General features: G+C 36.9%; 1 protein-coding gene across 8 annotated transcripts in view; it reads left to right on the top strand.

Annotated features, from left to right (window-relative positions):
* Window positions 1-13,845, top strand: part of LOC150099713 (OTU domain-containing protein 7B-like) — a 258,534-nt gene that overhangs the window by 43,715 nt on the left and 200,974 nt on the right. For 5 of the 8 annotated variants that reach the window (XM_090403710.1, XM_090403707.1, XM_090403704.1 and 2 more), the window contains one exon: window positions 2,182-2,275. The gene's annotated coding sequence lies outside the window, so the exon portion shown is untranslated. The remainder of the gene's footprint in view (window positions 1-2,181; window positions 2,276-13,845) is intronic. The other 3 variants (XM_090403711.1, XM_090403708.1, XM_090403706.1) reach the window with 1 other exon arrangement.

Here is a 13,845-nt window from a genome sequence, read left to right as displayed (position 1 = left end):
TCAGGCAAGGCCTACCCTTCACAAAGCCGTGTCCCCCTCTCCATAAGTATGATATTCCTATTCATTCCTGAATTCTGCTCTACCAACGTTTCTCATATTTTACTCACCACTACCAAGATGCTGATCAGTCTATAAATTGCTACATCTTTCTTGGAGCCTCCTTTCCTCTTTCAACACTCTTGGGATCCTGCCAGAGCAGACTTAAACAGCCTGGTTAGTGGCACTGTCAGTTCTTGCACATTGTCTTATTATATATGCATTGATCTCGCATCCAATCCTCTGATTTTATTCACATAGAGATTTTGTAATATCCTAAGCACTTCAAGTTCATCTATTCACACATTAGTCACTCTAGTATCTCCACCTGGATGACATCCTTAAAAAGTGACTACTCAGTAATTCAACCTTTTCCTCCATTTTTGCCATTTTCCTAGTATCAGCATTCATTAAAATTATTTATTCATAATTGTTCTTCCTTATATTTACCATGTGGTAAATGCTCTTTAGGATTTCCTTTGCATTGCTTGGCTGATTTTCTCTTAATCTGATTTTGTTTTCTTTTACCAAGTTGATCATCTTTCTTGTCTGGTCTGTTTTGCTCATGAGCTTACAGATAACCTTTCTCCTTATATGCTCTTTAGAACATTTTTTTTTTTGCATATCCTGCCTGATTTATTCTCTTGAATACTGGTATGTAGCTTCCCTTAAATATCTCATGATCATTTATTATGTACTGCATTGCAGTGCATAATAAATCCATTGCAGTTTCTTATGACATATCACCATCTCAGGCTGCCTCCTAAGAGTGTCATAATCATAGACTTCATAGTTTTCCATACATATCTTCTAACTGAAAATCTCTCTCCAGTAGAAGTCAAAGTGGCTACTTAGGTTAAGGACACAGCTAATGCTGTCATCAGATCCAGTATCCTCAAACAGTAGGCCCTCCTTACAGAAAGGAGGACCTGCTGTTTGAGGATGCTGGATACTATCTGTCACTTTCTTTCTCTCCATAAGTCCTTGCATCTTTCTAATCTTAGTGGAATCCCCACATAATAATCATTGGGATGCATGATATCTTCTTTTGCAATCACTGGCCTACAGAGCAACCAATTATATTTTTTTCCTTACATGAGATAGCCTCATGTACATCGTCTCCCACAGTCTTGCCTTTCTGTTGAACTGCTCTTATTGCTTACATTCTTGTGTTATCATTTGCAATATACCTCCCTACATCTTGTTCTCTCTATCATCCCTGAAAATGTAACACTCCTTGTATTTTTAATCCCTGCAACTATATCATCCTCTTTCAACCAAGAGTCACTGAAGTTCAGAATTCAGATAATGCTGCTAAAGTGAACTAACAAATACCAATAACTTTTCATTTTATTTATGATGTTTCTAGCACTGATATGCAAAATTACAATATCTGCAGTAATTATTACCCCATAGTATTCTTGTAGCTTAAAATGACTGCTGCATTCAAATTTGAGACCTGCAAAAATGAATTGAGCATTATTTAAAAAATCTATTCTCTCACTTGCTTTCAGATTGCCTACATTTCTGCCCCCCCCTCCCCAATACTACTTTCCCTGATTTTCCAATTCCTTATTGAACACTAACTAGTTCTTCACACACCAACTCCAAATCTATCCAAGTGTTCACTATAGTTATATGTAAGTCCTTTCATCCATTAATTTCATACATACGTTTACAAACCACACACAAACTTTACTCCTTAATTTCTCTTGCATAATCTGTGCATTGATTTGTATGTATTTTTGTTGATACATCTGAAGCTAGAAATAATGTAAACTTCATTATGTAGTACTATCCTAGTATCTTGTCTATACCTCTAGGATACATAATCAGGAATTTATGATGATATTTAATGAAGTGTACAAAGACTTGTTCATTGGAAAGAAATAATTCACTGTTATTTATTTTAAAATCAAAATACCATTAAATGATTTTAATGAAATTTTGTTTAATGTTTTAAAACTTGTTAAACACATATGCATTCTATCTAATGATAAGTTATTTTTATTCATGTAATGTCATTGTCATTATGATGTGATTCATTTGGATATTTTGTAAAATATATATTTCCTGAAGATTGTGATTGACAATAATCTTAGTCTACAAACCAACATTTCTTTTATCTTATTTTCTCAATTTCAGTGTACACTATCTTCCAGGAGCATAGCAGTTGTATAAAGGGAGGATCGGTGTAATGATGGATAGGAGATATCGGAGCATTAAAGAAGGTCTGGAGGTGAGTTAAAGAAAATGCTGTGATAAATTACTATAGAATATAATCACCTATAGAATATAGCCTGAGTGAATGTTACTAAATAGAAAATGGGAGAAAATATATATAGACATATGCATGTCTGTCTGTATATGTCTGCACATGGCAAAAAAAAAAGTTCTGTAGGTTTTCCGACCTCCCATCTCCCATTAAGGAGGATTCTTGTATCCTGGATTACCAGAATGCTGGATTGGGTGGAAGATACGTCATATTGAATGAACTTTACAGTAGGCAGGATCCGGATAATGTAAAGAGATAACTTAGGTAGCAAATTCTTGCTCTGAGAAAGTAGAAATTTGTTGAAGACTTCTAATAATTTTATTAGCTTAAATATACCTGCAGTCAGTAATGCCTATCAGAGGAGGAAATTGGCTGTGACCACGGACACAGCCAGTTCAGCAGAGGAAGAAAGGAGTAAGACTTGAAAGAATGAAAAAAGAAAAACATGAAAGCATGCACTTATTTTAGAGTTAATCCTGCTTGCTTATTCTACAAATTGTACCCATTTTTTTCTAATTATGCACAAATTTTTCGCAAAATATTTACTTTTAACGTAAGTTATTTTCATATCTAATATACATCTATTAAATATATATATAGACATATGCATGTCTGTCTGTATATGTCTGCACATGGCAAAAAAAAGTAATGTAGATTTTCCAACCTCCCACTAGGGAGGATTCTTGTATCCTGAATTACCAGAATGCTGAGACAGAAATCTAAATGATCTGTAGTGTTTTGCTTCAGATTGCTAACTTGTCCATTCCCATAACTTATTTAATTCTTCCTACTGATTTAGTCTTTCATACTGATCTCTAGGTTGGCTTCTTCTTCCATATGCTTGGACATTTTTCTGTGAGCGAATTGCATTAGTTAATTTTATCCTTCTCTTCTCTTGATAATTATCTAAGAAATTTTTCCTCCTGATTTTCATCCATTAAGCTCATTTTTTGGTTTACCCTTTCAAAGACTTAACTTTTTTTCTGTTTAACTAATCCATATCATTATTTTTAGTAACCATATTTCCCAAACCATTAATCTTTTTCAAATTACTTTTTGATTAGTTCATGTTTTTCAGGTATACATTACTGTAGCCATTGCAAATTATTAGTTATATTCTTGTATTATTACTATTTCTAGTATAGTATAGTACAAGACACATGGATGTGTCTTACACAACTGTATGGAAAATTCAGAACGATTCTGCATTTCTGCCCATTCAAGATACTCCTGATACTCAGGGGTTGTGCCACAGGACTTTGAAGGTTGATTGACATTCGCTTTAACATTCCTTGCTCGAGTGAAGTTGGACGCTGCATGGCCATGGATAATTTTGTGGGGAGATGAGGCTCGCTTTCATCTGAACAGATCTGTGATGTAAGCACACCCTGCGTGCAATCAAACAAATTCCTTTGCATTCACCCAAATGTTACTATGTGCTGCAGGTTTACATCTTCATTTATCATTGGATCATTCTTCTTTGAGGACATTTGCTAGTCAGGTCCTGATAGCTGCTCAGTTACTGCTGAGAGGTATTGTGATATGATAAACAATTTGTGCCACAGCTGCAGCACCTCCTGTGCATGGATTCAGTTATTTTCATGTAAGATGGGTCCCTCTGCACATCAGTCGATCCATACAGGAGGTTCTTTAAGAACATTTCATGGAAGCTAGAGTGATCAGCTATGAGTTTCTCATTGGCATGGCTACCTTGTTCACCTGATCTTGACTCCCTGTGACTTCTGAGTTTGGGGATTTCTCAAAGACGAGGTTTTTTGGATCATCTTGATAACTTGCCAGTGCTGAAAGTCAGCATAACACATGTGCAACATCACTCCTGACCAATTGCATTCTGCTGTTGAACACTGTGCAAAGGGGATGCAGTTTGTGGCATACTAGGAAGAGCATCACATTGAATGGTACAGCCTGTGAATGCATAATGGAAATGAATTGTTATTTATGCCTGTTGCTTTTCTCCTTTTTATACACACAGAAAAATTACTACATCTACATTCGGTACATCATACAGCATCCCCTGGTGGTTGATTTTGGAACTACTTTTTTCTTCTTCTTGGATATCACTTCTGCATGATGCACCATGTATTCCTGCAAAGTTTTGCAACATTTGGATCACTGGGTGGTGCTCCACAAGGCCTTAAACAGAGATGCTTTAATTTTCATCACCCTGTATTTGTTTTATGTTAAGAAAGACTATTTGGATTTATCTAATTAATCAGCACTTAGGTCTTAACACATGGATATTCTCTCTCTCTCTACACACACACAATCATAAAAACAAATATTAATGGACAGTTACACTTCATAATCTTTTAATTTCTGAGATTGGCTCAGAAATAATATTATGGTTAAACTAAGGGCAACACAAATCAATTTATACATACTACTAACATATGTAGGATACACCTTAAAATATCTATATGGTGAAAGCAAAAGCTTGCATGCAAAGATACATGTAGGAGTAAAATCAGATAAGTTTTCTTGATCATAATTGAATGCCAGAGAAGGAGTATTTTGGAAGGCAATTCTGGAGTGGGAGAAACAAATGAACAAGCAAAAAGAACTGACTTTTGCAAGGAAAATCATTTAATGAATGCTAACATTTAACCATTAGTGATCATTTAATGATCACAAACATAGTATTGTTCAAACAAGTCCGTGAATGTACACTAGTAGAAATCAAAATTGATTTTATAGTGATATGAAGCAGGTTTAGAAAACTCAGTAAAACATGTTAAAAGTATCCTAGTACAGGCTGCAACTCGATAATTTAACGATAAACTTCAGATAAATTTACTTCAGTTTAAGTAATTACTTTATTGTGAAAATAGTGAACTGGAAAATGAGGACAATGGAGCATGTGTTGTAATTATTAAGCGAACCCTCCAGGGAGTCAGCGACTCATTGAGGGAGGCCACATACTACATGCACAAACTATCATACTTGTTCTTGAATTTTATTCATGCTGCTTGCACACACACAATGCCCAATGTCAGTCCATTCCAATCATGCACCACTCTAGGAGAGAAAAATCTAGCCCTCATCCTCTTAGCAGTATTCATTCTCGGCTTCCAAGGATGCCCTCTTGTCCTTTCTTCACCCTCCGTAAAATTAAAAATTCCATCAACTGAAATCCTGTATCACCCTTTCAGAAGTTTGTTAGGCTCAATTATATCACCCCTCTTTCTCTTGTTTGCTAGCATCTGCAGTCTACAAATTCCCAGTCTGTCTTCATAATCAGTATTATACAATCCTGATATTAGGATCGTATAATACTGATTATAATACTAATTTTTAACACTTTCCTTTGCACTCTCTTTCCACTGTATCAGAATCACAGTGGAAACCAGGAGACCAGACCTGTCCATAATAGTCAAAGTGAGGTCTTTGCCTCTTTACAAGGCCTTATAAAGAGGCAAAATGACACCCTTATCTTTACATGTCAAATGTTAGCATTGCAGTTATCTTTTGAGTTGTATTTGCAATCTTTGCTACATGTTCCTTGAATTTCAATTTCTTATCTATTAACACTCCAAGATCCCTAGACCAATCAATTTCTTCTAGCATAATCTCACCAATATAATAGAACATTGGATATCTAAACATGCCAAAGTGCATAACTTTATATTTACTGACATCCATTTTCCTGTGTTTTTGCTGTATTCTGTCAAAAGCCTTAGCAAAATCCAAACAGTATCATGGTATATGAATTCCCCATTGTCTAGCTCAATGATAACATTATTATAGAATGTGAGCAAGTTGCTAAAACATGAACTTCCCATATTGTTCATTGCAAAGTAGAGTTTCTCTGTCGACCCATTTCTGAATGTGAGCCTTAACCAACTTTTCCAAAATCTTCACCACCACTCCTGAGATACTGATTGGTCGATAGTTTAATACATCGGTCTTCACCTCCCTTGTAAATAGGATTACCATACATTCTTTCCACTTATATAGCCTAGTTAAAGGAATAGCGAGTTCAGCTGAACACTCTTTTATCACCCATGTTGGTATCCCATCAGTCCCTATTGCTGAATTCTTATTCAATTTGTGCAACAGCTCTAATACCTCCTCATCATCATACACCTGAGTTTCTTCATCCAGTGAAGAGGTAGAAGTGAGCTGCATAGACCAGGTTGACAGCATTTAGCAAAATGGGCACTCATTAGTTGAATGCCTCTTCTGCATCTGTATACTATTATGTATACCATTTATGTAAAACATCTCCCATGGAAGTATTACTAGGTAGTAGGTGACTTTTTTCTGATGATGAAAGTCATCTACCACCTTGCTTATTGGAGGTCTGAAGTGGTTTGTAGCCAGAGCAAGGGGTCCAGTTTCCTTTTCCCCCTTCATAATAATCTCCTATGATGATGATACCCTCAAGGACATGAAAATCACACTGTAGAAACCCAGATCCTCACCCTCTGCAGCAGTAAAATGGTTTCACAGGCTGGCTACTAGTTAGTGCAGAGAAGTGAACCTGATGGCAACAAATCCAGAGGTTTTTTAGTCGGCTAGTGTGTGTGTGTGATGGGTGGCCAGCCATAATTAAACAGGGAGTTTTTAGAGCCCTCTAGCAAAAAATGTATTGGCAAAATTCAACCAAACTTGGTGCAAATACACTTTGGAACATGAGGTTTTGATTTACAGAAGATAAAAAATAATACTACAAAATTCTGCTATCAGGGGACATTTTGCATTATAAGCATGTGGTTTGATTAAACAGTAATGGCTAGAAGAGACAAATTAATTTTCATGTTCATATAGCTTACAGATGTTCAACATGCCTTCCTTTCAGATCATTATGTGAATAACATCTACAGTGGAATGTAACATCTTCTGCATTGATTTTCCTCAGATGCTGCTTTATTCTGTCTTTCAAGGTTGCTAAATCAGGAACAGGTCCTTCATATACCACTCATTTCAGACGGCCCTACTACCAAAAGTCACAGGGGGTTGAGATCAGGTGAATGAAGTGGCCACTCTATGGGAAATGCACAACTAATCACTCTGTGCTCCATGAAGTGTTTTTGTAACTTTTATTGTACAGCAATCCTACATGAATATGGTAGAGTCAAGTCATCTTCGCTACTGCAGTTGCAGAACAACAAAGTTGCACAGCATCTCTGGATATCTAACAACAGAGACTGTATAAGTCACTGGTCTTGTTGGGCGAAGTTCTTCGAAAAAAGATAAATGATGTACCACACTGTGATTTTTGGTGTGTTTAAAGGGTCTGATGGAAAATGAGTTATTTGCAGTCCAAAAAACATGCCATTTGTGTGAGTTAACATTACCATTCAGATAAAAACGTGCCTTGTCACTCCACAAGATCTTTCACAGCCATGCATCATCCACTTCTGTTCAAGCTAAGAACATCAGGGCAAACTGCATTCGAGTTTTTGCATCATCATGAAGCAAAGCTTGAGTATGGAAGATCTTGTAGGGTAAAAACCTCAGCAGTTGACACAGGATTTTCCATACAGTTGAGTATGGCATGTTCAGTTGCCTTAATATTACCCAAGCACTGTTGGACTTATGTGCATTATTCATTCTGTGTTTCACGATGGCAGTTGCAACTTCATGAACTTGTTGAAGAATAATCCATTTGTGCCATTGTCCTGGCCTCACTGCTAAAGATCTGCTATTTTCAAATCGTAAAATCATTTATCTAAGATTTGTTATTGTCGTTGGATCTTTTCTCCTATCCTTGAAATGCTGAAATTCTCAAAGTGTGGCATTAGCGTTACTGCATTGTTGATAGTAAAGTTTGACTAGCACCATACGTTCCGGTAAGATGATATCCATGGCACTTCAGTCTTATCAGAATGATGCAAATCCGTTTGTTCTCTTTATATCCACCAACTCATTAGCAGAAACAGGGAGATTATGCAAATATCACCTGATTTTAGTGTCAGTTATCCACTGGCGATGGAATTTTGTATTTTTTTTTTTTTTCCTTAAATGAATACCCCATGTTCCAGAGTGTACTTACACCAAGTTTGGTTGAATTTCATCCAATACATTTTTTGCTACAGTATCCTGAACACCTCCTATTGAATGTTTTCAATATCTGATCCACACATGAAAAGCCACATGGATATGAGATCTGGAGTGCAAGTTTTTAGTACAACTAGAGGAAAACCTCAGTGCTTGGTGACTTGTTAGTATCAATGCTACTAAGTATTTCTCTGACATACTTTTTTTCATAAATATGTATTTCTGATGACCTTGATGTAGAGGTCAAAATGTTAAGCACTTTTTTCTTAATTTTGAGTAAAGTAATTGCGCTGTTTTTTGTTTCCATAAATTATATACAATGAATGCTGACCTCTGTGTAACCCATTAAGTACCTCTATCATTGAATCTCCATACAATACCTTTTTTCTTATATCTAAGTTTCTTGCACTTTTATCCTTTTCCCATTCACTTTTTCTTTTATTTGTCCTCTTGCTATACTACATGCCAATAGTTTTTCCAGATGCCGTAACTGAAGTTTTTTTTTTTTTTTCTTTCTATGAATGACTGCATAAGTGCGCTATTTCTCGCCTCACTGTCACTTCATTATCCACATTACTTTCAGGTACTTCTTTCACACTCTTATTCATATTTCTGACATTATCATTCTTCCTTTTCACTACATTCTCTAGAACACTTTGACTATCCTGCCTTACATCATTAATATTAGTAACTTCATTCTCCTGCTTTTGATACAACTTTCATTTATTGCACTTGTTCATGAAACATTTTTATTATTATTAGTAGGGAGGTGCCCTCCCCCTCAATGAGTCTTTAGACACCTCCAGGGAGTCCAAAGACTCATCAAGGGAGGGCACCTGCTCTGCAGCTCTGTCTTCACCACTGACCGTAACTACACCAATGCCATCTACGACCGACCACCACCACCACTAGTATTTTCAAAGACAATCACAACATCCATGTCCACAGTGGGATTCGAACCTGCAGCCTTTTGGCTGTAGAGCGGATTTGTTAACCACTCGGCCAGCCAGGCTGGCCAATTTCTAATACATTCTCTCTCTCTCTCATCTCTTGTTTTCATACCAAAAACTATTATCTTTTGGCAAAGTGCATTGAACATGCAGACTACATTCCCATGAAATTCTTCATATTGAAATCAGTGAATATTCATACTTGAGGGTGTGTAAAAGAAAACGCAGAGAGGAAAGATAGTGTGTGTTACCTAGGTATGATAATGATGCTGAGCAGAAGAGCAATAATAATGAATAGCATAATAGCCAGAATGTGTCAGAAGAGAGGATTGGAATATGTGGATGCTTGGAGGGCATCTGAGGACAGAAAGGAGCTGTATTCGAGAGACTGCTTGCATTTGAATTAGGAAGGATGTAGGCATCTGGTGAGATTGCTGTTTTCTAAATGAGTCGGTGTGTCAATGCAGGGAAACTAGAATTCCCAGGGTGGATGGTAGCAGGGGTGGCCTCTTGTTGGAATGAGTGCTTGGAAGAAGGGGGCGACATCAGGTAACACAGAGTCCAGTGGAGTCTGGAGGGGATAATGATAGGCATAGAAGCAGTGACATTTTTATGCTTTATACTAATGCCTGTAGTATCTGGAACAAAGGAGATGAATTGGTGGCACTAATAGCATCAGCCTGGCCAAAGATTATTGGGATCTCTGAGACGTGGTTGATGGAAGATGATATAATAACAGGAATAGAAGTAGAAGGGTACAGCATTTTTTGGCAGGATAGGAAGGGAAAACACGGTGGTGGAGTACTGCTTATGATAAGTGATGACTTATGTTCTCTAAGAGTGGAGGCTTTGGAAGGCAGTGACATTAGTAGTTTTGGAAGCATATGGTGTGAAGTAGAGGTGGGCAAGACAGGATATTTAGTGGGATGTGGCTACAAGCCAAGGAGCACAGAGGGTAGAGAGCAGGAAATATTTCGGCAGTTGAGCTTGGCAAGTTTGAGAAGAATGATTGCTATGGGAGATTTTTAACTACAGCAGTATAAGTTGGGAAGAGGAAAATGCATGTAGTAATAAGGGAATGTAATTTCTGGAATTCTTGAGGGACAGACGTCTTAGGCAACATGTAATAGTAGGGAATAAGAGGTTCAAGAGTTTGAATTTGGTCATAGCATCAGAAGAGCTGATAATAACTGAGATGACATCTCTTCCCCCCAGTTGGGGAGAGTGACCATGTGGTTTTGACTTGGAAGATGAATAGACATCCAGGAGTATCAAAGTAAAGGGAACGTATGTGCAATTATAAGGCAGGTGATTATAATCATCTTAAATATCAACTTGGGGCAGTTCTATGGAGAGCAGAATTGGAAGGCAAGGACATCATTAGTGCTTGGGAAATTCTGAAGGAATATTTGTTAGCAGTGCCGACTCTTGGCTTGAAATCATGGGGGTGCTGCAACTTTAGAAATATACATACACAATGTAAGTACAGTGTATATACATGTCTGGATAAAATATTAGAATTATGGTAAAAATTAAAAAAAAATTAAATATGAAAAAATATTATTTATTATTGATAAAATTATACAGTTTAATATAATTCAAAATTACTTTACAAAATTAAAGGAATAAAATCCATTCCTTTAATTGTAATTAAAGGAATGGATTCACAATTTTTGGACATTACAATTAAATCCTTTAATTGTAATGTCCAAATATTTAAAGAGATGGAGTAAACACGATAAGCACTACGGACACTCTACTACTGGTGCAAACTGCATATAAACAACAGTGGAACCGTGCGACAGACAGTGCTGCATTACGCTAATAGCTCGCATCTCACTATGATGTGCATATGCTTGGGAGCCTAGCAGTATGACACTGCTAGTGTCCATCGCCCTCCTAAGTGCTACAAGATGGATTTTTATTATTTTTTATACAAAATAAGAAAATTGTATAGGATTGTTGATGATAAAATTAAATATTACAAGCAAATATAAATTAATTAATAAATATATTTATATATCGAGAAAAATTGGGGGTGCTGCAGTTCCCCAGTGCCTATGCACGAGCCACCCCTGTTTGTTAGCAGCAATAGTAAGCTGTATTCCATGAGTGAAGAAGCGGACAAAATTTGGTGAAAAGTAGATGACGAACTATCAAACAGGAACTGCAGGTGAAAAAGAGGTTATGGAAGAGATATAAGGAGAGGGGTGGAGAGCAGATGCATGAAGAATATGACATAGGCCAGGAGAGTGACTAGTATGGTGAGGAAGGCAAAACTGGAATATGAGAAGAGATTGGCACTAAGATCCAAAGGTAATCCTGGAGAAGTAACTTTTAATACTAGAGGGATAGGGCAGTTTAGAGGTGCAAGAGGACAGCGTGTTCCAAATACTGAGTACCCTGGATGACAGTAAAGCTATGGGAATGCATTGGGACTGGATGATATTTCACTACAGGTTCTTGGAGAACGTGCTAAAGAACTGACAGCTCTGTTGACCTGGCTTTTCAATGAAAGTCTGGCTACGGGAAAGGTACCCCTGGGAATGGAAGGAAGGTAAGATAGTGGCATTGCATAAGGGTGGTAGTAGATTGGAAGTGTCTAATTATAAGCCAGTTTGCATGTCAATTATTTGTTAAGGTCTTGGAGAAATTAGTGAGTGATCATATACAGCATTGGGCAGGTAAGGGTAATGTTATCTGTGAGAATCAACATGGATTTGCTAAGAGGCCCTCTTGCTTTAGTAATATGATTGCTTTTTATAATAAAGCGACAAGAGCAGTTGATGAGGGAAAGGCATATACTGCCAGTTTTTTGGATTTTGCAAAGGCATTTGACAGGGGCCACATGATAAGCTGATATTTAAGTTTCAGCACATGGGTTTAGATTCTAGGTTAGTCAACTGGATTCAGGATCGGCTGTCTGATAGGTATTAGAATTGTGTATGGTGGGGCAGAAGGTTACAAGTGGGGGTCCCACAGGGCTCGGTACTGGGACCTGTATTGTTTAACCTTTATATCAATAACATTGTCAGTGGATTGCAGGTGGATATTCAGTTGTTTGCAGATGATGTGAAGCTTGGAAGGGTTATTAGTAGTAATGCAGATGTGGCAGCTCTGCAAGAGTATTTGAATAAACTAGACATATGGGTGAATGAATGGGGAGTGTCAGTTTAATGCAGCATAATATAAAGTCTTTGGGACACATCAGTGGGAGGCCATACTCGATTGGAGGAGCTGTACTGCAGGAAGTAGGGAAGAGAAGAAATCTGGGGTAATGATTGATAGAGATGACCTGCAGAGATAAAAAGTTATCGTTCCATTGTATAAGACCCCGATCAGACCACACTTAGAATGGTGTTCTCAAATTTGGTCCCTAGGATATGAAGGGGATAAATTTAACTGTGGGAAGGGTATAGAGTCAGATAACAAAGATGGTTTCAGGGCTGTACAATGTTAGTTATGAGAATCGACTGAAGGAATGTGGACGGCAGAGTATGGTAGATAGAAGAAAGACAGGTGATACGATCGAGACTTTTGAACTGTTGAGAGGTAGTTACAATGTTGACACTGGGGAGTTCTTTCACTTGGTGGAACAGTGGGAAGGAGCGATGACAAGGGGCCATTCCTGGAAGTTGCAAAACGAAGTTGTGAGCAAGAGGGTGAAGAGTGGTTTCTTTGCATGGAGGGTAGTTGAACCATGGAATGCATTGCCTGATAGAGTGGTGAGAGCAAGAACACTCAATGAATTTAAGGAGTGGTATGATTGACTTTGTGTTTCCTATGAAGGATCTCCCATGATGAGTCTTTTGACTCCATGGAGGCCTGAATAATAATAATAAAAATGAATATCGAAGTCTTGGATGCGATTTTTTTCAGTATGCACTGGTGCCAATTAGAACTTTTTTTAAACTTTTTTTTTTTTATTACAATATCTTGTAATAAAATCAACAATTAAACAATCACATTCAAATAGAATCAGAAATTAAAAAAAAAATAACACCAATAATGATTAGCAATATTGTGCATATTTACTAAAAATAAAGTCTTATCAGTTTGGTCTTATCATACTTTGGCAGCAGATTCACTCATCATATCCTCTATCATTGCATATTTTTTACTATTCAAATCATTTGTGCATGCTGAAACAATCCTTTTTCACCTATCGCTTCTGCAAACTGACAACTTTAATAACATCCTTGCTATACCATTTTCATACCAAATTTGTTAGAACAGTTAATTTGGTTAGTCATGAAAGTTGAAATATAGAAGATTTATCTCCTCCTACCAAAATCTGGAAAGTTTATTTAAGAGTACATCATCACCTGCATGAAGAATAGGTCAATAATATAATTTGTATTTTGATATCAGGTTTAATAATCAATTTTTCTTCAAAACAATTCATATAAATGATAAATGTGTATAAGCAGAGCTAGTTGTTGGGAGATCTAAATAAGAGAGCAGGAAATGGATTCCATTCACATAGAAATGTTTTGGAAAAATTCTTGGAAAAGAGAAAAGCTTTAAATATTGGCATGACTTCTGTTCAGGATATGGACTAAT

This window comes from Typopeltis vanoorti, chromosome 14, assembly GCF_054136105.1.
Source record: "Typopeltis vanoorti isolate ZY-2024b chromosome 14, IOZ_Tvanoo_1.0, whole genome shotgun sequence".
NCBI lineage: Eukaryota > Metazoa > Arthropoda > Arachnida > Uropygi > Thelyphonidae > Typopeltis > Typopeltis vanoorti.
Note: the sequence above shows the minus strand (reverse complement) of the source record. Positions and strands in the feature narration are given on the sequence as shown.